The sequence below is a fragment of the Anas platyrhynchos genome, chromosome 2 (assembly GCF_047663525.1).
Source record: "Anas platyrhynchos isolate ZD024472 breed Pekin duck chromosome 2, IASCAAS_PekinDuck_T2T, whole genome shotgun sequence".
Taxonomy (NCBI): Eukaryota; Metazoa; Chordata; class Aves; order Anseriformes; family Anatidae; genus Anas; species Anas platyrhynchos.
The window spans coordinates 51,519,667-51,542,670 of record NC_092588.1 but is presented as its reverse complement, the minus strand read 5'-3'; the positions used below and the strand labels follow the sequence as shown (position 1 = coordinate 51,542,670).

The window sequence follows — 23,004 nt, the reverse complement described above, 5'->3', positions numbered from 1 at the left end:
ATGGTTTAAAAGGCTGTTTGAAAACGAGCCCCTGCTCGTTAAGGACTGTTTTAGATGAGGTCAGCAGAAGTGCTTGAGTTGGCATCCCTTGTAATTAATGCAAGGGAAAGACTGATGCTCTGTGAGGGATCCCTCAGTTCTGTAATTCATTTTTTTCCTCCCCTGTCTGTATCTGTTAACTTTCCAGACACTGCTGGAGCCTCTGGTCTCTGAGGAAAGAGAGCGGAACAAACACTGGAGCAGAGAGCTTATTATCAGGTTGTTCGTTTGAAGGTGGCTATGTTTTCTTATTTAGGATGCTATGTGTAATATTCAGCTACTGTGAGCCTGGAGGATTTTCAGATGTGTGAAGTGTAGGATGGACATATGCTGGAGGTTTAAACAGAAAAAAAGCTGAACAAAGGAGGGAAAAAAGACTGCTACCAAGTGTTGTCGTTATTGCATTTCCACCTGAGGACTACTGTAGGAGTTGCTCTGAGCATGTCGTGAGCAAAATAATGACCATAAGTCTTTTCATGAAGGGTAGAGGAGAATCCTAGCAGTAAAGAAATACAGAAGGAAATATGTATTGATTAATTGTATCAGATGTAGAAGTCCAGCTGGGTTGACATCATTTATCAGCTGAAAGATGAGTAAAGCAAGAGGCAAGCTCGTTGGGGAACTGTGTTTTAAACATCTGTAGGCCAAACCTCAGGACAACTCTCACAGGTTGCTGCTGGAGATGGAAGAATCTCTAACACCTGTAAGGTCTCACATTTTGCTACAGCTGATCAGAAAGATACTGGCTTCACAATGGACAGATCTGGGGAGGAACTAACTTTATACAAGGCCTGAATTTGTCTCAGTAAGTGCTATGTTTCTTGCTAACTGCTCCACATCAATGAGTCTGCAGTCAGCCAGGCTCTGGGTTAGTCTATACAAATTGCAGGGGAGGCAATGGATGGCCTCCTCCCCTTCAGTTTCTCTTCCTCTGGCTAATAAAAGCTTAGAACAAAATATCATCTAGGCTTATTTTCTGGCCCAGTGATGATCATACCTCATAGTCAAGCGGGAATTTAAAAGTGTGAAAGTCAGATCATTTTAAGGTTTGAGAACAATATCTGAATAGTTGTAACATTCAATCTAACATTAAATATTTTTTATTTTTTTTTAATATATTCTCCTCTAATAAAATGTCAACAATAAATCCGTCAGTGAAACATAATTTGGGATATAAGCCTTGCTCATACACATAGACTGAGTTAATGTGTACTTAGGAGATGTGCAGACAATGGAAGTTTTACCTTTGAATTCAGTGGAAATTGGATCAAGCCATCAGAACTCACATTTATTGTCAATAATTTTGCTTACAGGCAATGAGTGATCTGATTATGCCATCTCTTCTCTCAGCTCAGGCTGACCTCCTGTTTAATAGGATTCTTGCTGAATAAGACATCAGTATGAAGTGTTAAGTTAGTAAAACATAATGGTATCTAGGCCTGTCTTCCTTTTGCGGTGATTCCCTCTGCTATTGAAACACAGTGAAAACTAAACTTCTAAACATAAGTCTGGATGTAATGAAGATAAATGTAAAATCTGTGCAGTGGTTACAGGTGAAACATGAAGCGGGGAAGCCTAGGGCATTCTCTGAAGATGTTTTGCAGGCTTGGCTGTCCTTGGCCATTTCTAGGCCAGATGGTGCCCAGATCATGCATGTGCAAGGAAGCGAAAGGAAAGAGCAAGCTTATCCTGATGAACAGAGACAAGGGAAGTCTTTGTCCTCAGACAGCAGCAGGATTTCACATTGAAAGTGTTCCCTTTTGGAGAGAGAGTGGGCAGAAGGAAGGAAGCACAGCTGGCCAAGTGCAGGAGGGGGGTCTTTTAAATATGTGAAGGTCTTTAGTGTCCTGCTCGAATTACTGTGCCCACCTTCTGTAAGGTCCTTCTCATGTCTTCTACTAAGAAAATTCATTTCCCCATAATCCTCAATAACCTGAAGTGATCCTTGACTGCTGCTTTTCTTGCTTGCTTGCTTCCATCCTCTCTTTCAATTAGCGAAAGCAATAAACTATGAGATTTTAAGGAGAACATTACAGAAAACGTTAGGTTTCTGGAAATATTAATTTATTTCTCTATGTGTGTGTGTACAGTATGCACTAGTCTATAGAAGAAGCGTGAAGCTTAATACTACCCATGTGTCACTGGCAATTCACAAAACATATGGCACGCATTAGAACTACATGCCCACAAGTCAAAAATTAACTTGAGTCTTCTTGAAGCATATTTCTTCAAGCCATCTGTTGCCTCTGACAAAGAGTTGCAATTAAAAATAAACAAAACAAATGAAACTACTATGTCTCTTTCTGAAAAGCCTTCTTCATCATCCAGAACCTCCATGTTCTGTATTTAGGAAGCACACCACAGATTTTTGGGAAGGACATTGACTCTGCAGCTGTTTTTTGTGGTCAAGATACATTGCAACCTTAATGAGCACCAGCCTTGATGGCTTTTTTTAGTTAGATTTAAAAAAAAAAAAAAACTTAGCTAAGCCAGGAATGATGTTAACTGTGCCACTCTCAGAAATGCAACAAGACCATGGAAACCAAACCAGCTTGCCTCAGTCTATACTGAGAACAAGTAAATCTGGAGTTAGTTATGGTATGTGCCATGCAGCAACAAGTCACTGTAGTTGCAACTAATCACCCATTCATACAGGGAGCTTATTGTCATAGGATATCCTTGGAGGTCCATTTTCTCTTTCCAGATTCAAACATGGGGTATAATATTCATATAGGTAATGAGAATCCCTATAATTAAAAGTGTTAGTGCTATCAAGAATTCTAGAAGATACAGTAGATTTTACTTTTCAGGGTTAAACTACTTACATGGAGACTTACTGAAGCAAGAAGGAGGCATATTGTGTTTTGTTTAATTCATTGTCCTTTTTTGGATACTGTCAGACACGGGACACTGAAATTTGTGTATGCAAAATATGTCAGGCACAGACGTGAGGCCTATATTTTGATACTTGGTGAAAATCTTTATTACAGGCAGAAAGGAAAAAATCAAGTACTGAAAAAAAAATAAATAAATAAATTTGTCTGACAACACAAGGTTTAGCAGTGAGGTAATAAATCCATAGACTTAATGATTTACCACAGAAAGATTACACCATAGGAATTCAGATTATTTTTTGGCGAGGTGTCTGAAAACAAATCCAACCCCTCTTTGCCAGTGTCCAGGGGCTGTATAGCTGTGTTACCACAGCATTTTGCCCAAGCAGTGCACAGTTGCAGCTCTGCACTGCCACGGCTATACAGTTTCTGACCCTTCTGTGTCCAGCCTGCTGGCACAGCATTGGAGGCTGGAATTCAAAGTGTTTAGACTAATGCTTCAGGACTGATAAGAAAAAAAGGGTATGTTTTTCTGAACAGGCTAGTCTGCTGATTAATAGGTTAGGCTGGCTATTTTCAGGGCTAGATGCTTAAAGTAAATAGGTGAAAAGCTGTGCTGCATTTTTCTCAAATATTTTTCAGGCTGGAGGAGAAACTTTATCTAACTTGCTTGAACCATAACAGAATATCTCATTCATTTATGCAAGTTGGATTCCTAGCAGAGCAAAACACAAGAAAAAGGAGTGGTGCTTGTGATATCCAGCTAGCAAAGTTTATTGACAATACTGTAAAGGTACCCAAAATTCATCATCTGAATCTGTGCAGACTCCAGCAGAAGAGTCAAGGGTATAGCAGGAAGCCAGAAATAGTCCTGGTGAATAAATTCAAAGATTTAAAAATTTTATCAGGTTAAATTTCTTTCCCCAAGTTTAGCTAACCTGTATAAAAAGTAGAGCTTTGATTCTCCTAGAGAACAAGGCATGAATTATCTTTTATTTCTTAAACAAAAGATAGGCCAGTCAGCATCTGACTATCCATTCGAATCTCTTTTCTAATTAAATCTCATCTGCTGGATCGGGAATATGATGATATTCACAGGCTGAATTGAGCCATATTCAAACACTGTAAATAAGGTTCATAACCTTTATTCTTTAAATACCAGTTTAGCCTTTGGTTCCTGATTCAATTCATGGCACTGACCCAAGGCTGTAGCTTTGCTAAAACAGGCATTGACCACTGCCTAAGTGGGTGGAAAAACATCATTCAGCAGTTAGGTGGGTATAAATGCTGAAACTATGTCTGTAATTCTGTGAAGGCGATGGTGTTACTAAGAACAGATTGGTTTCAGAGACTGCATCGAACCCAGCCAGCTGTAGTTAAACCCTCAAAGGCTGACAAAGTGCATTCCTAATTATATCAGTGGAGTGGACAGCTAGATTAAGTTACCTCCTTTGAGAGTATTGGTGATGAGTTTCCATCGCTAGGATAGATTTTACATTTTATCCAACCCAAAGGGGACCTCAGGCTCTGCAACTGTTTTAGTAGAAATAAACCAAACACAGAAATGATACATGTTTATGGGGCTACCCAAAAGTCCGCAGAGAGACACATCCTACAACTACACTGGATGTTGCAGAAAAATTTGACAGGCAGTCTTTGAAGACTTTTAATACATTTAAACTTATTTTTGGATTCATCTTTGAAGTTAATTAAGCGGTTTGTATCAGGTACCAGAAACAGCCAGGAGGATAATAGATGGTGGAAAGAGTTTTGATATCTTTACACAAAATATATATTTATGGCTTTGGCCACCTTCACAGAGTCTTACAACATTCTCTGACGTCAATATACTTAAGAAACTGGAATAGCTAAAGATAATAGGCTCAGTGGGTATTTTTCTGTGCTTTTCTGTGATCTACATTTAGTTTAAATTGTAACTTTATATCACTTTTCCATCATTGTTGATGATCCATAAGATGCGTAATGCCCTATACCGTAGTTACGACATACCAAAATTAGCATTCTCTGAAGATAATTGGAAAGCAATGAGTAGGTCTCAAGGATAAACAATGAACAACACAACTTACATATGCTGAGAGGAGTGACATATTCCTACAGGAGGGGAGGAAACTTCCTAATCCTCAATATCAATTTTACATGTGAGGAAAAGAATTTGCTCACTTTGCAAAATTGCTGCTGTGCATTTTATGTTTCGGAGACATAAAGAAAAATCCTGTTCACTTAAGCTAACATTTCTGCCACCATTGGCCTTTCCAACTTTTAAACCATGCTACCTAAAGCCAGAGAGATGATACAGTACTCTGTACATGCCACCTGGAAAATCCTGTTTAGAATTACACGGTGTGATCAGCCGATCAGATAAGTCTTGCCTGTAGAGAGGACATGTTTGTTTTAACTGTTGAACTGTGGAGGTTACAGAGAGTTGAATCTGTGTATTACTAATGTAGTTGACATCTCACAACATTAAAGGTCAGATTCAAAACTCTTCTTGGCTGCAGTAGGCTTTGAGCTTGTCTCAAAAGATATAAATGTCTTGTGTCGATACTCTGCAACCAACTCTATATCATTGATACATCCTGCAGTGCTTCTTTTTGGTCATTGATGCTATTCATTCCACTCTCCCCTAATTTAAAAACTCTTAAATTCCTCACAGGGATGAATCAGTTATTGAAGTTCTCTATAATTACATTTCTATTGAATCCACTTTGTGCATATATAGGACTTTGATAAAAAACAATAAACTTCAGCCAAAAGCTGCTGAACTACACAGAAAAAAAGGATAATAAAGTGGGACAATTCTGTAATGGTCATTCGTGACGGAAAATGTTAGCAAGTTCAATAGTTTTTTTTCCTCTTAGATTCATCATAGACACTTTTTTGGATTGCCCTCAGAGAATATACTCACGAATGGAAATATTATCAGAAGTTAGCATTGGACCCCCAAATCCAAACTAAACAATGAAACAACACAGACTTTCCTTCCTATTCTGATTGCATCACTGGAACCACTGCCTAATAAAGGGATTGTGTTTGAAAACACTTCCTTCTGTGTTTTTTACAGTGCTGTGTGTCTGCATTCGTGTTCATTTGTATGCTTGATTAGCTGAAATCAAATACAATCATGTGGATCTCCAAGCAGCTATAAAAGCTCAAACTAGGCAAAGCTAACAGCAAAATAAAAAATATTCTGCACTACCGTCTTCATGGGAATTGTTCAGCAGAAAGCAGAAGAGCTGACACAAAATCATGTATGTGTTTTTCCTTCTTGTTATTTTGTCATTATGTAACTGCTCAGAAGTTTGCTCTTTAGTACGCTTCATATAGCTGTGCGGACAGGTTACAGAGGATGTATTGTTTGTGCCTCTGCCTCATACACAACTGCCTTCTGTCTGCTAGATGTAAAGAAGTGGATAGATTTTACAAATTCTGTAAGTATCAAGGTGTGGGATTTTTCCTCTGCCCATTATATTGTCTATGCTTTTTGTATTGCTACTAACTTTGGATGAGTTGCTCCTTTGTGGCCTGGCGCTAAGTCTTGTAGATTTTTAGAGCGAGGAAGGCATTTTGGTCTTTGTAGTTGATGTTGTATCTCCTAGGGATGAATCATTGAATTGATTCTGATCATAGTCATCAATTTAAATGGATAGAAATATGATTTTTAGGTGGCTAAGAAGATCAGTGGAGATTTATATCCTCCTATCTGTATTTTTGGAATGTTTAGCTTATGTAAAGATAAACTAAACTAAACTAAACTAAAATAACATAACATAAAATAAAATAATAAAATAATACAACAACCAATCAGACACCTAACTAAGAAATCCTCCAATCACTAAAAGAATCAAAAAGTACTCAAGAGAAAACTTAAACTTGAAGGATGTAAAGTGGCTGTAGTGGTTAATTAAATAGGAAATATATGATTAAGACAAAAAAATCAAAATCTACTTTTATGACAACTAAGCATTTAATGCTTTTGCTATGAGGATAAATTTTATGTCTTGCATTTGTCTTATCATCAATAAAAATTTAGCTAATCAGTCTTTGAAAAGAAGACATGCTTGACAGCATTGGAAGAGATTTTGGTGAGTACCTTCTTCCATTACCAAGCAGTGAAGTGATGGATAGACTAAAAACATGATGAAAGTAGATGGAAGATCATGTAAATTTCTTTAGATGAAGCTTATTTTAAATGAATCTTGACTTTAACATGTTGTTTTGTTGTGGTGCTTTATTTAAATTACTGATTTGATCATGCAATTGTTGAAAGTAAAGCTGATGAAAAGTTTTGTAATTGGATTATATGGAAAAGAAAGTTTGTGACTAGAATATTAAACACTGATGGTTGAAATCAAAGCAGCTACTCAGAAGTCTAAACAAGTAACTGAAACACACAGATGTAACCAAGCATTTAAAAAAAAAAAAATCCATATACCAGATTTGATGGGGATTTTTTTTTTTGAAAGATCAAGTCTGTATACTTCTTTTATGTAAACCTTTAAATGACTAAGTTCAAGTGACTTATTAGACTGTATTTGAGTTCTGACTATTATCCTATACAATATGTAAAGAGGAAAGTCCTGTTTCCCTGCAAATTATGATAAGAGAGCAGCTTCTTGGTTAGCTGTGACCTCATGCTACAATCCAATGTTTGCCTAACAAAAATGAAATTAGTTTATTTTGCATGAAGAAAATGATCTGATAATATCTTGGGTGGAAATTCCTTATGTATACACTGCTAACAACTATACCGTAGAATGTTTTCTGACTTGCTTTAATTCTGAGAATTTTGAACACCTTTTGATGGACGGGATCTTCTTAACCCTAATAGCAAGATAAATAACAAGAGCAGTTCTGTGGCACCTTTGAGTTGCTATAGTTGTTTAATTTTCATTGGACACGACTTTTATCATAAACTTATTCTTAGTGACACTCTGCATTTCCTGTAGCATTATCGGGGACTGATTCACATGTTATTCATATTCTTTAGCATATTGAGTTGGTTGTGGAGAAACATCTGGGGGAATAAATTGTGTTGTCTGGCAGCTCATGTGGGACAGACTCAGGTGACGTCTAAGCTTGAATGTGGAATGTGCCAGGCAGTGCTCTGAGGTCCTCCTGATCCACCTCCCAGCCCAGATCATTGCCTCAAAGCATTAAAATGAGACCAGAAAACTTTCCCCATCTGTCTTCAGAAATGTAGCTCTGTCTAAGTCAGACAGAAATTGTAGGAAAAATAAAATTTAAAAAAAATAGCTGCTGACAGGCTCACGTAGCTCTTGCAATCACGGCAACAACACTATTATGTTAGTGTTTTCTGGGGGAAACTTCAGAGGAATAGGCAGATCACAAATAGAAAGTGGCTTTGTTTCAGTTTATTCTTTATTTGATTATTTATTTGATTATATATATATAAAGTCAAATTCCCACCAATGCCACAGGTGCTATCGGGTGGCCAGATACCTCCAAATGACTTTAATTCCCTCCTACTGTGTTAAGACTCAGAAACACAAGCAAGCCATTCGCGATCATTTAACAAGCTACCACTTCCACTGTGGGATTTAATAACTGTTCAGGGACCTGCTCTTAACATGGAGCAAATAAAAAGTAACTTAACTAAGCTTTTATGTCTCTCATGGCAGAATAACTTTGAATTATATCATATTTGTTATGCTCTAAACTTTCACATGACAGTTCATATGGTTCAGGTGCCACACAGGAACTTTTCCATTTTTTAACAATAACTTCGTTTCTCTAAGTTCTTACAATGAGGTGCACCTGAAAATCTTCCCCCTGGTCCAAAAGAATGCTTGAGCTACTCCTAAGAAAGTGATGTTTTGGAGTATGGAAAAAAATGGGGCATTAATGCTTTCAGTCTGTCCCCACCACAACCTTCTTAGATAGGAAATAATAATAATAATAATCCATGTATCTCAAAAGTTCCGGGCCATAGTAGTTACTGTCAACTTCTTAAATAACAGCACAGCATCAGACATCCTTGCTCAAATGATTATGTTATGTCATCCTCAAGTGATGTTTGATTTACATTAGCTGTTTCACCGGCATAATCATTTATCAGCATAGGTTCCACTGTACAAACATCTTGGAAAAAGAAAGCTGCTTGAGAACATGTGCGAAGTTCATTTAGGATTTCTCTCCAAGGCTAGGAGAAGATTAATGCAGTCATGAAAGCAAAGGCCCTGGAGCCTCTGCCAGCTCCTTTTCCAGTTGCCTGAGTGCTAAAATGATCACAGAGATTTCCTCAGGAGTCTCACTGTACAGCCCACGTGTGCACAGCTCCAGCACAAGTGATGGCTGCAAGCCTGCACAGAAGAAATACCCCAAACCTGCCTGGCAGCTGGCCAACTCAGACATGAGCCTGGATGGCTGTGTCTTGAGCGCCAGCAGTGTCAGCAGCACAGACATAAAGCATGTCTTGGCTGCTTGCAGTGCCCTCCCTGCAAGAAGGTGGGTCCAACTTCAATGGGGACGGCTCCCAGTTGGGTAGCACTCAGTTTGAAAAACATCACGTAAAATCTGGCCGCTGCACAAATTACAGAGCTGAGGAAGTTCTGCAGATAGCTGTCATTGTGCTGGAAAGGAAGAAGTGGAAAGCCAGGAGCTTGTCTGAAAAAAAAAAAAAAAAAAAAAAAAAAAAAAAAAAAAGTCTAGGGTTTTAATTTCTTCTTACTGCCTTCTGGCAGGCAACCTCAATGGATGCGTGAGAACTGAGCAGTACATGGCAGGAGTCGTGCTTCACTTTGAACCCAGTTTATGAATGCAGACAGCTGCCTCTTGTTGCCCCTGCTCAGCCATCCCTGCCCCCCCCCCAAAAAAACAAGGCATTGGAATAACCTCTGATTCAGGCATTGGTGCTCGCAAACACAATGGCACACTCACCACGCACCCACTGCATGTGCTTGGGGAACTCACTAGAAGGCAGAGTCAGCATTTCCCTCTCTTAATCAGCGTGTCCAAACCCCTGATGGTCCTTGTTTGAGCACTGCTGATGAAGCTCCTGCTTTAACTCCATGCTTGTGAAAAGGCAACGTGGAAATTTCAGAACATTGCCCTTCTCTTCTAGTGCATGTATGGATTGCTTTACAGAAAAGGGAAAAGCAAAGAAGGGGAAAATAAGAAAGAGAGAGATTAAAATGCAAACCAAAGAGCTTACTAGCACAGCAAAGCTAACGTAATACCATCTGCTCTATGTCTGGTCCCTATTTGGAGCTTGATCCTGCAGGGTTCTTAGTGCTCAGGCTATTTCCTATGGCACCCTCCGGTGCATGCTTAATGTTAAGTGCTTTATGGGATCATGGCCAGAATGCTGAGCACCCCAGGAACCAGCCCTTGCTTAATTTTCCTGGTTTGTAGAAAAATCCTTCTTAGATCTGAGCCCTAGCACTTCTGGCTGCGATTTTCCTTCCAGCCCATCCCAACCCCCATTTTTAAAAATTTTTTATGCTGAATAGTCATTGCCAAGCAGGGTTAAGCCATGGGTTGCCCATGGAGGAAACTGCAGTATAGGCCCCAGGGAAGATGATATTTTACCCTGAACTGAGGTCCTACCTGGAGTTATTCAAAACTCCTTTCACTCAACGCATGAACAAAATGAAAACTTCAGCTATAGATGAGAAGAAAGTGTATGTAATAAATCCTCAGGCATTGTCAGCATACATTCCAGAGGAGAAATTGGCTTTTAAATCAAATAATAATAAATAAATAAATAAAAACTAGGGAAGCAGTCCCCGTGGTGTGCTTGACAACATGTGCTGTATGAAACCCCAGAACCCCAACCTCTTTTGTCACCATGGCATGCACCTTTTGTGCTCTTGGCCCCCGTTTCTTTCCTGTAACACTGAATCTTTGCAAAGAGCAGCTGTAAATTGCAAATCCAAAGCAAATTTTCAAATTGTAGAGCCAGATCTGTAACCAGTCTGAAGACTAGAATTAGAAAGGAATGGCAAAGTAAGCAAAGACAGTTCTTAGGAAGTGGCAAGCCTATTCAAGGTTTTCATTTCAGGGTTAGGATTCCTAATTCCCCTGTGAGCTGATCATTATTTAGTGCTTTAAAAATCAGTACATAATGTTTTAAAAATAGCATTCACCATGGTATGATCTCTCGTGTGCTCTGTACCAATTTGTGTCTCCATATGTGCGTGTGTGTGTGTGTGTTAGTCATCCCTGCTTGCTCTCCACGTCCCCCACAACAAAATTTTACAAGCATTACAAACCTCTGGCCATCTTCAAACAGCTGCTACATTTTCTAAGCAGCCTGCCAGGAAGAAAAACAAAAATAAAGGAAATATTTACCTCTTCTCCTCAGTTATAAAATTGGCCTAGGGCCTGGGAAAGACAAAGTATAGTCCTGGATCACTGATTAGATTAAGAGCTTGGATGTCCCCATATATGTCCATACCCTCTGGGGCTAGAAATAATTCTTCACTGGATCAGAGCACTAGCTGTATGCCTAGCAGGACCCAAGACAGCAGCTTTAAAATTGCCATATAATTGAGTATGGGAAAGACGCTGACTTTTTGTTGTTATTTGTATATATTTTCTTATATCCCTAAATTATGAGTTTATGTAGTGAGAAAAAAAGCAATTCCATCTCTGAAATACAGCTGTCATAGGGGTACAAAATGACATTTTATGCCTAAACTGCGGTGAGGATATGGCCAGGGAGTGCAGCGTTCCACGTTGGCACAAGTAAGCTCCTGATGGTAAACAGCATTTTTCAGTGTAACTGGTACAATGCGCAGCACACAGGAGGCTTTTCCTTCTGATTCAGACCTCCAATGCATAATAATAATAATAATAATAATAATAATAATAGTAATAATAATAGTAATAATAATAATAGTAATAATAATAATCTTTTCACTGCACACAGAAACAAACACAGTGAGCAGAAGTGGCGTGAGCAGCAGACTGAAATTTCATGAGTGCTGTAAAAAGGCCTCAGTGTACCCTGGAATTGGGCCAGAATACTAGAAACAGCACTGTAGCCCTACCACCACAGGGCCCCAAATTGCAGAAAGATGGGGGGAAGGAAGGAGGGTCTATGTCTCTGCTTTCATGTACTGTCTTACTCATACATATGCCCCTCAGGGTATATGCTGGTTCAGCCCACCTGTTGGTTATGATCCCATGGGATTCCCTGGTGGCTCTCTCACATATACACCCCCAAAATGGATGCAAGGAGGACAGGGGGTAAGGGACATCTTTGTCAGACAAAGTTTGCATGTGTCCTTTGTGGGTGACTTTGTTAGATTTCACTGCCACCTTCAAAATGCATGATTTTTCTCATCTACCATAACCCACCACCAAGTAATTTAATAATGCATGTCCTGTAAAACATAAGTTGTCCTCTTTACTCCTGTGAATTTGCAGAAGAATAAGATCCTGGACCTTGTGAATCCCTTACCCACCACTGCATCCAAATTGTGCTGCTTGCAGTTGTGGCAGCTGGCAAAGGACTACTGCAGTCCTGAAAAGTGCTGCCAGGAAAGCCTTTCTGAAACACCACCTATCAAATCAGCCCCTTTAAGATCCAGCGCTTCGTAGAAATCACAATCAGCATTATTTTTCCGTCTTGTCGAGAAAGCCTGGCCAGTGCAACTTGGGTGGGTGAGTGTGGTGACATGGACAACAGGGAGACAAAGTGGCTCGATGCAAGGGACAATGCTGCAGGAGGAAATAAGTTTTTGGCTAGTCACCTGGCAGGACTGCATGAAATCTGTGATGTTGCCATATGGCTGGTTTCCTCGGGCTTTCCAGAAGCATTTGAGCAAGTGTGAGAGGGACTGAGAGAGAATGGTGACTGCTGGCCCTGAACGTGTGCTTTGTTTTCTACTGCAGTTGATGGAAATGGTGGCTCTGTGTATAGATGGTCTGGGCACTGCTATTGAAGCCAAGGACTTGTAAATCTTGATAAAAGCCTTGATCCTGAAAGCAAGTAGGAATCTCATTGCAGCCTGTGAAGGCATTGTTGAGAAGGGTTATCTGTCCATTTCCCAAACAGATAAAAATGCATTTGGGAGCCTGACTCTCCACTGCTTTCCACTCAGACCTGCACAGGTAAGGGTAAAACACCACTGTCAGTAGTGCTAGCACCATGGCAGTTGTGGTCAAAAATCTCATGATCTCATGACCACAATACATGTGCCAAGCCCTGACCCTGGTGGGTCATGTAGGTCTCTGGATTGTAGTCAGGCAAGGGAGATCTGTCTACTGTCACTCTTAATACCATTGAATTGTGTCAATGGTAAACAATAGCATTACACTGACTTTTGAAGGGTCTTTTTCGTTATCTTTTATAGTTTTTGGTTGGTTGGTTGGTTGGTTGGTTGGTTGGTTGGTTAGTTGGTTGGTTTTTATAGCAGGCTAATATTTTTTAATTTATCTTTTTGATTTGTTGAAATGTCTGGTGGTTCACACTGGTGTGGCTAACACTGATTCCTTCTATTGCACTTGCTAATTAAATTTTCTTATGTCCTCTTTTTTTTTTTTTTTGCTGCATTGTACAAGACAGACTTCTCAAGTTCTGCCAAGCCCAATTCTGCTTCTATGTCAAATAATTAATAAAATTTTTAGATTAACCCAATATTTATGTTATACATGGTAATTAGATGTGTCTTTGACTTATGTATGTTTCTGTTTGAAGAAATGAACTTTAGAGATTGAACATTTGCAACTGATTGAGCTTTTTCAGAGCCATAATTATGTATACAAAATAAAAACTTTTTTCCTTTGTCTGTTTGTGTCCAGCAGGGTTTTCAGACTGTTTAGCTAAGGATTTTTTTTTTAAGTCTTTTTACTGGAACACATTTTATGATTTACAGTCCCTCTCAAGTAATATGCAATAACAGTGCTGATTAAATTAGCATTACCTAATGGGTGAAAGTAGTAAGATATTTTGTTCAAATTATATCCTCACCTTTAAGAAGATGTTAATTGGTTGATAGGCCATTAGGTGCTCACCAGAAACTCACCTAAGTTCTTACAATAATGACTACTGGCCAAATACGAATTTTGCAGTTATGGTTACTTTTAAATTCATATTAGTGAAGAACATGTGTTAACATAAAAATATCCCTGATGCATTACGGTGGTTTAACTGTAGTTAGTTTAGCAGTGCTTGGTTAACATCTAAGAGAAGAGGGGGAACAAATGTTTTACATTTGCCAATCAGTAAGCCAAGACTTTTACCCATTGCTTGGCTTTGTTTGGGTTTAGACAAAGTTTCTCTGTTTCTGTTCAAGTTGCAGTAATCCTTCATTCCTTGATGTCATGCATTCTGGTTTTCCATACTTTTTATAATACTCTTTGAACCCTTAGACCACATCATATGTTATGAATATTCTTTTTTTGGACAAGAGAAGCAGGCAATCATTGTAGACTGCAGGAGCCCTACCCCTAACACTTGTCTGTGTGCCACAAGGAGCAACACAAAGGAGAAGCAACAGCAGAAAGACCAGTTTGGAAAGATGGTTTGGGATGAGGAAAACCAAAATGTGAAAGGATCAGTGAAAAGGATGTCTTTCAAGGGTCAGAGTGTCACTGCTGTTGAGGGATGCTTCAAACTGTACCTGAAAAGCCTCTTCAAGGCTACACCTGGTTTGGTGCAGGAACATGTTCAAGCCGTTTCTAAAGAAGAGCAAAAGCCAGAAATTGGTCCTGATGAATGTGAGCAATGGTAGCAGGCTATCAGCTCAGGTCCTTTTTTCCTAATGACAATATAGAAAATACAGTTCAGAAATACTAACGGGTAATGGTTTTCCTAATCTTCTTGCCAGGTGACTGATAGGGCTTCTTATGCATTTGTCCCTTACTCTGTGACTCTTCCACCACCAGACTGTAATCTTCTTGGCCTTCCTGGCCTTCTTGGTCTGTTTTTGAAATACAGGAATGCACAAAGCTGCTCCCAGGGAAGTTCAGACTGGACATTAGGAAAACATTCTTTATTGTGAGAGTGGTCAAAAATGGGAACAGGCTTCCTGGGAAGGTGGTTGATGCCCCATGCCTGTCAACGTTCAGGAGGCACTTGCACAATGCCTTAATTTATATGCTTTACTTTTGGTTAGCTCTGATGTGGTCAGGCAGTTGGTTTAAATGATATTTGAAGGTCCCTTCCAACTGAACTATCTATAAATCCTTGAGGCTAGAATTACTAACATCTTCTCTATGATTTAGTTTAATGCAAAATAGGTTTTGTTGTAAGGTCCTAACAGGAGTATATTGTTGAACATTACCAGCTGACTGAAAATTAAGGTGCAAAATACTGTTTTACCAAAAATCAGAGAGATACCTGAAAAAATCTCGTGTTCGTAAATTCATCATAAAAAATTACTCCCAGTCACATGGCTCCACATGCTGTTTCCAGTGTACATACGGCCCTGGCTCGTGGCCTTCGCAATGGCACTGGAAAACAAGCTTAAGCCCTTCCTGTTAATTTACTTGTGGAGGAGGTTTTTTCCACCAGGCAAGTTCATCTGTCAAGGTGACCTTCGTAGCTGACACTGAGCATCTGCAGATAAAGAATGCCGTGTCAGCTTATTTGTGAAATTCAGCGAAGTGGCTGGCAGCAGGACTCCTGAGAGGCACAGGCACATTGCAAAACAAAACTTTTCCTACAGGCACTGGGAGGATTTTTCTGTTCCACAGCTTTCGTACGTCAGTACTGCACATTTTGCAATCCGTCTTTTGTCATGCTCTGTAAACCCTCTTCTCTTGCCTGGCTGGTTTTCTATCTAAATGGTCTTGGGGTTAAATAGTTTCTTTCAAAAAATCCCTATTCTGTAAATTAATGCCCTCCTTGGCAGATCTAAGACCAAAATTAAATCTTAATTGATCACGATTGCAGATTGGAGATTTCACAGATCCCCTGCCAAAGTCCAGGCAAAAGAAGTCGATTTCCAGAGATCTCCTATGAGAAGGTTTAATCTTTCATAGCATTCGAGAAGCTGAAGTCAAGTCTGGAATGCCTGGCCATGAACGACTATCTTCTTGCTATCTAAATAGTTGCTTTAAAATACAACACTTATTAAGTTTTGGCCATTACCATTTTTCTACCATGAAAAACAAGCCAGATTTGGACCATGTGTGCTTAATGTATCCCAGTGTTAACATAAAATCCACCCTGGAGAAGAGCCCCTGATTTTTGCTCGCTAACAGCTGGAATAGATCAATATATAGAGACCCTGGAAATAGCAGTCATGTTTCAGAAGAAACCACCACATGATTATGATCATGCCAGTTTAATTTCTGTGGAATAATTAATCCAACAATATTTCTTCCAGTTCCTTCCTTGTAGTTTTATTTTCATGCTTGCCATATGACATCAGTTAGACAAGTCCTTAAAGCAATTCCCCAGCAGCAGTGACCTGCTAAAACAGAAGACTTTATTTAGATGTGGGACCAAAATAAAAGGATTTTTTTTTCAGGATTTTTTTTTTCAGGAAAAAAAAAATTAAAATGGCTTGGGTTGATCAGACTAACCTACACAGCATATTTTGAGCCAAGAAAAAAAGGATGCAAAAATCAGAAAAAGATTAAACGTTTCATTGCAACATCTTCTAAATGAACTGTTTTGTTTCCAAGTTATGCAGATTTAACTTTCAACAGAAAAGTAAAACAAAGTCAAAATCTCTGAGATCAAACTGTTTATTGTTCTTCTGAATTTCTACAGGAAAAGAAAATGGCTTTGCTTCAGATGATGTTTAAATGAAGATTTTGTTCAATTACGTGTTTGGCCAAAGCCCTGAAACGTCAGTTATTTTAATAGCTAATTGTTTAGGACTGGAACTTATATCCAGATGTAGCAATGAGCTTAAGCATTTGTCTCATTGTAAGGATAATCTGTGTTTTTCTGTAGTCATAAAATGGAGTCAACAGCAGGCCCGTTGTATGTCTCAGCATTTAATTTTAGAAAAAGAATAGCATGAAGCTACATGTGTCAGAATTTAACTGTTGTATGACATTCGGTATACCTGCTGAACTATTTCATCCTTTTGTCCCTTATGTAAACTGTATATGGAATTAGTGGAGAGCTGTCTTTGTACTGACCATGAAACAGAGTACTCAAACATGCAAAAAGACACTGGTGCAGGCAGATCTCTGTGTCATGCGAATCCCGAACAGCTTCAGCGGGACACCTGTGTATATGAGTTCACCACTGTTTATTTTTCATAGGCCAGCTGTGATTACAGCTCACCATTGTGCTGATCCAGAAACAGTCAAGGAAAAAAAAAAAAAAAAAAAGATGTTGAAGCATAGTTAAATTCTTTGGAGGTAAAAAATGTTAAGTGCAAGGGCACTGCAGGCAGAAGCTCACAGTTCTCTTGCTTTCAAGTGTTTCGAGTGTACCTAATGCCCAGTGAGCAGTTATCCACTTGCAGCCTTTAACGGCTCTTCAGTGAGTCCCTCACTGTCCTCTCCTGTTATGGACAGCAAGGGAGACATTTCATCCATCGCTGTGCTGAATTGCTCTTTGGAGGTGACTTTCCTTCCACCAGCTGTCATCAGGAGCCCAAAACAGCACAGACCTAACTCACACGTCCCACTTCAATGTCTAGTGTTAGACAAGAGGACCCAGCACTTACATGAAACACAGAGAGTGTTTTAAATGCTGACAGGAGCCCAAGGGAAGATATTCTCATTGTGAGTTGCTGCAAGTGAGCTGGCCTCTGCTTCCTTCCCGCCTTCCCCAGCCATGTTTTTCTGTACCTCACAGGCAGCAAGCTGCAAGGGACTAAGTTTGTAAATGGGAATTGAACCTGCCTTCATATTTACCACATGCAGCCGAATCTCACCTTAATTCCTAGGAAAGCCTAGGTAGGGCACTGTTACCAAGGCTTGCCTAAATCTCATCAGAGAGCAACTTTGGGAAAAGGCAATCCAGTATTGATTTTTATATATATTTTAACTGAACTATACTATGCTATGCTACACAATACTATACTAACTATACTGTACTGTACTGTACTATACTATACTATACTAAGCTATATTTAAACTATATTTATCTGAGTGTTTATACAAAGCCTAGAATTAAATATAAAATTAATTTGTTCATACAGCAACAGTTTAAGGAGAAGCAACAGTGAATCACTTTTCTGAAAAGAGGGAGAAGACATCCTTGAAGCAGGGGGGCAATCTTGGGACTATTCAGCATATACTGAATGCCTGTAGGAGGTGACAATATAGGTATTTTAGCTGGGAGGATACAGACTAGTATCACCATGTCATTTCATGCAAAACAGTAGCTGCCGAGCAGCTTCTAGTAACCAGCAATGCCAGTTGGACTTACAGCATGAACAGCTCTGTAGTCCGCTACCAAACTTTGTGAGCCACCGTTTTCCCTGCAGTTTATACTTTAAAGTATGACCTAACAGTCCCTAAGCAGACCTACAGGCAATGGTAAATGACCTGAAGCTTTCAAAATTTTCAAGGATTTACATCATTCTAGAAGCTGACCAGAAGAAACAGAAAGGCAAGATTAAGTCCAGTGTAAAACATGAGACAAACTTAACTTCAAGATGAACTGTAAAACCAAACCACTTCTGGTCTTGCTAGTTTTTTGTCCCTTCAGGAAAGCTGTGTCTGATTCAGGAAGTCCTTTCCCTTCTCTTTTCTTTTTTTCTGCCTTTTTTTTTTCTCTGCTTGTTCCGATTAAATAACAGGCTTTCTTTCCCCTTTACTCTACCGAAGGGCTTTAGCTATGCGTTTGGAGGAAGTGAAGAATATCAGAAAGCTCATAACCAGAAAGCCCGCTTTTCCTCCTGTATATTGAGCTGCAGGAATGATGACAGGAATGCTGCCAGTTTGACAGCTCCGCTTAAGTATTTCAATGGATAAGTAAAAGTTTGGTGAAGGGAGTTTAGTTTGACCACCGCAAGTGCTTTCTGTGGTAAGGAACTGGTTGCACATGGGCTCTCCCCCAGCTGCAGCTCCAGGCATTCCTGAACTTTGAGATTTTTTCTAGCTTGTGTCAAAAAACAATTGTGGGCCACAGTCCATGCAAAACCTGATGCATGCTTTTGTCAGCATTCATCTGTGCTTCCCAGTGACCATCCCAATGTAAAAAAAAAAAAAAAAAAAAAAAAAAAAAGGCAGGAAAGACTTCCCCATAAATGTTTGATTTCTTAATAGCTGTACTCTGGCTTGCTTCTCTTTCCTAGCTGGCATTGTGCACTGGAGAGAGCTTCTCATTAATTTACATCTGGCCATTTACGATTTTTTGAGTTATGTTAATGGTAGTGTCTTATATCCCTTTAGCAGAAAACACATAAATTGGCACTGTCTTTTTCTGAGCCACCCCACAGGGACTCTTCTGAATTACAGCACAGCTAGCACTGATTACTTTTTTTATTTCTCCTCTTAGGAAATGGATAAAAGGTTTAAGTTCTGACACAAACAGGAAAACACACTAAGAGGATTTATCCTGAAGGCATCTACTCTTTAAATAGTGATGGAGCAGTGTCAGTCTGTTTCCCACAAGGACCAGAAGCTCCACTGCTCTTTGTTCCCGCAGCCCTTGTATGACTAGAGGCAGAATATCCTATCACAGGCTGTCAGATAGCTCCCAGAATAAGCAACTTTGTGATCATAGGCTGAGAAAGAGCTCACTGCCACTAGGAGCATGAAGAAGTTGAGTTTCAGAAGGACTCTGCCCTGCTGCTTTAAGGATAGCACCAAGGCTTTATTCCGCTGTGAGGTAAGATTTGCAGAATTTTCTAAATCAATAACTTCTCAGCCTCCCAGACCCTGCTCCCTCCCTCTTGTTTTCTTAAATAAGGAGTGACAGGAGGGGGAGCAAGCTGTCAGAGTTATCACTAGTGGAATTTTCCAGCTTTACCAGGCAGGAAAGGGGGGGGGGGGGAAGCAGAAATAATGATCCACTGCAGAAAAACAACTAGACACTGTGCAAGAGACTGCAGGATAGGTATATGAATGTTTTGAATTGTCTCAAGTTGAAGTGACATGAAAATGCACCTCAAAAACTATTAATATGGATCTCTTTAAAGTTTTAATGACAAAGTGTGTTTCTGGAGTGTTATACTCCGTTGTACAACTTTTTCCTCACTGTTTATGCTTTTTAAAAGTGTATGTCAATGGAATAATGTTCCAGAGGGAGCAGAACCTCTACTTCAAATTGAATTAATCAAGTTTTTCCCTTTTCTTACTTTTGTTTGATTCGAGGTCAGAAACTTGCCTTTTTCAACCTTTATCTTTTGATGTTGTGTAGGCGTTTGTGATATCAGTGCATATTTCAGCTCAGTGTTGTGGCCATAATTTAACTTGCACAACTAGAAGTTTATAGAAACATAGCTTTAAAGAAAGAAGAAACTTAAGATATATCATTGAATGGGAGGAAAGCCAGGTCTGACATTTTAAGTGATGCATTCATGCAGATTACATGGCTAAATGAGCTAAAGTGTTTCTATATTCATGAATACTTTATCCAACTCCATATTTTTAAAACTGTGCTCAAATCTGGCTTGGTTCTGTAAACTTGGTAGGCAGGGATTTGCAGGTAGCACCAGATTCTAATGGACGCTTTCAGTTTGAAGGTACTTATGTCTGGTAATCACACACACAAAAAAAAAAAAAAATCCAGTGCAGCAGGGGACTCATGGTGAGCAGCAGGTAAAACTGTTTGCCTGGTCATGAAAACTGGAAAAATTCAAGGGAACTGGAAACCAGGGCTAGTCCACATTGTTTGGATGAAACTGGAAGCTTATGTATGTAGTCAAAATAAATGAAACAATAGACAATCAATCCAGAACTCATAGACAGGACAAGTAGGAATTCTAGGGAGTTTCTCTCCCGCTGTCTGGCTGGTGCGACACACACATCACTGCGCCTCCAGAGCAAACATCAGGAGTGTTTGAGGAGTTGCATTTAGGGAGCTCCTGTTCCCTGATAGCTTGAACATACTGAAACGGCCAACACGACATTTCCAGTTCCAAAGTCCCCCTGTAGTAAAATATCATGAGTCAGGGTCATGACCATTTGACAGAAATAATACTCCTTGCCTTGGGGAAAACTTTTCAAGGATTTCTTACCCTGTTGTTCCCTTTGTATAGGCAGAACAAGGCCTATACTGAAGATCAAAGGGAAGTCACAAATGGCACAAGATGCTGCAGAGCAACACAATAGGATGATCATGATCCAATATGATGAGTACATAATAGATTTTTGTTGACTTTGATCACAATGAAAGAGCAAGTACTTTTTTTAACCATGTCAGGCACAAAGTCTCACTGAAAGGAAATCTAGGCAACTAACATCCCATGAGATTTGACTTTTGCTAGCTAGGTTCTTGACTGATTTTTTTTAGAAAAAGAGAAAAAAAAAATCAGAAGGTTTATTGTGAAATTTCTACTGTATGATTAAAATTCTAGCATTAAGAGATTTTCTTCAGCAAGTAAGGTGTCATTACGAGCCACAGAAGTGTTCTGCCAGGTTGGAAGAGAGGGTTTACTGCCATCAGGGCAGTGTCCAAACTGCCTTCTGTGTTTTTTTGATTTCTTTTTCACACGTATGGAACAATTCTGAGGGGTCTCCCATCACTGGTTTTGCTCCTGATTGTTCTCAATGAAAGTGATCCTGTCCGTGCAATGAAAAGGCATAAAACTCCTAGGTGCTAGGACATTTTCAGGCAGGGCTTTACAGTGCAATTAAAAGTGATTCCTAATTCAGAACATTTCTGAGACACGGGAATGTAGATGGTTCTAAACAGCTACAAATTCTCTGCTGTTGATGTTGTTTCAAGATAAAGACCAAATTCTGATGAAAATGAACCTAGCAACACTAGGCATTAAGCAATAATTTCAAGTTTTAATCACTCTTTAGTAAAATGTCTCTTAAAATGTATTATATTTGAAAACACTTGGTAGTGAGCTATGCATAAGTGATCATAGTGACACATCAGCCTCTTAATTTGTTATGTGTTTCTTCTACCCAAGAGCCCAATGACTTTGAATATCAAAGTCTGTTCCATTTCATCTTGAATTAAGCTTCCATTTAGCAACCAGTCAATGTTTATCCCCTGGTTCACACCTTATGAAACATTCCATTCTCTGTGTTATATGGCTTTTTCACAAAAGCTTTTAGGAGATTACTAAAATATTCCTTCCCTTTCTTTCGATCTTCCGATGTGTATTCATATATATACATATATATTATTATACATATATATGGATTCATACTCACATATATGTGAGTATGAATCCATATATACATATAATAATCTTCCCTTTAGGGTATTGTGTGTGTATTTCATAAAGGAAAGCGCATTACAATACAGACTGACTTTATGGTGGTCTTGCAGAAACTCCTGCCAAGCAAAAGAATAAATAACAGCTGTTTTAATCAAAGCCAAATTTAAAAGATAAAGCTTGAATTTAGGTGGCCAAAATCCCAGAAAATTGGGTGAACTTAATGCCCACAGAAAGAGATAATTAGTGTAATAGTATGCAATGAAGTTGAAGGAAACCATCTCTGTGACTTAAAAGCCTGTCACCTTCAAAACCAGGTTTGAATGCAGAAGTATTTACTCTAAGTGTAAGTCTGTAGGGTGTGTGCTCTAAACTCTACAGTTGTTTCTGAAAATGAGAGTTAGGTGACTGCCCCCCTTAGTTTCTTTTAAACGCATAACCTGTAGTCACCTGGAAGGCCAAAAAAAGATATCAAGCAGTGGCTGAACACCAACCAAGGATACCAACTGAAACCAAAGAACTAGTTATAAGCACAATTATTCCCTTATTTTACTGAAAAGCTGTCAAGTGTCTCTGTTTTGGATTAACCATGTGAAGATGTGTTAGCCTGTTCAAAATCCTGTGGAAGCATTTTGAATCAATTGTAACTGATATAAATATAGCGCTTGACTGGAAATATTCCAAAGAGAGAGAGCTGCAACAGTTCAGCCAAGATGCATTATATCAAAAACATAAGTAATTCAGTGTCCTCGTGGGAAGGATAGTATTACAGCTTCACAACATTCATAAAGTGCTTGTGTTGTGAAAGATCTAATGCGATCATTAAAAGATGGATGAATGCCCTGTGAATCTTCACTTCCCATCATGGATCATGGCTCTTATCTAGGCAG

The 23,004-nt window shown here is 39.2% G+C and overlaps 1 protein-coding gene across 3 annotated transcripts in view; it reads left to right on the top strand.

Moving 5' to 3' along the window:
• Positions 1–23,004, top strand: part of ARHGAP28 (Rho GTPase activating protein 28) — a 77,790-nt gene that overhangs the window by 6,724 nt on the left and 48,062 nt on the right. The window contains exon 2 of one of the 3 annotated variants that reach the window (XM_038173918.2): positions 5,956–6,142. The exons of 1 other annotated variant lie outside the window; for it this stretch is intronic. The gene's annotated coding sequence lies outside the window, so the exon portion shown is untranslated. Of the gene's footprint in view, positions 1–5,955; positions 6,143–19,454; positions 19,609–23,004 lie in introns of those variants that run through there. One more of the 3 variants, XM_038173917.2, reaches the window with a different exon arrangement.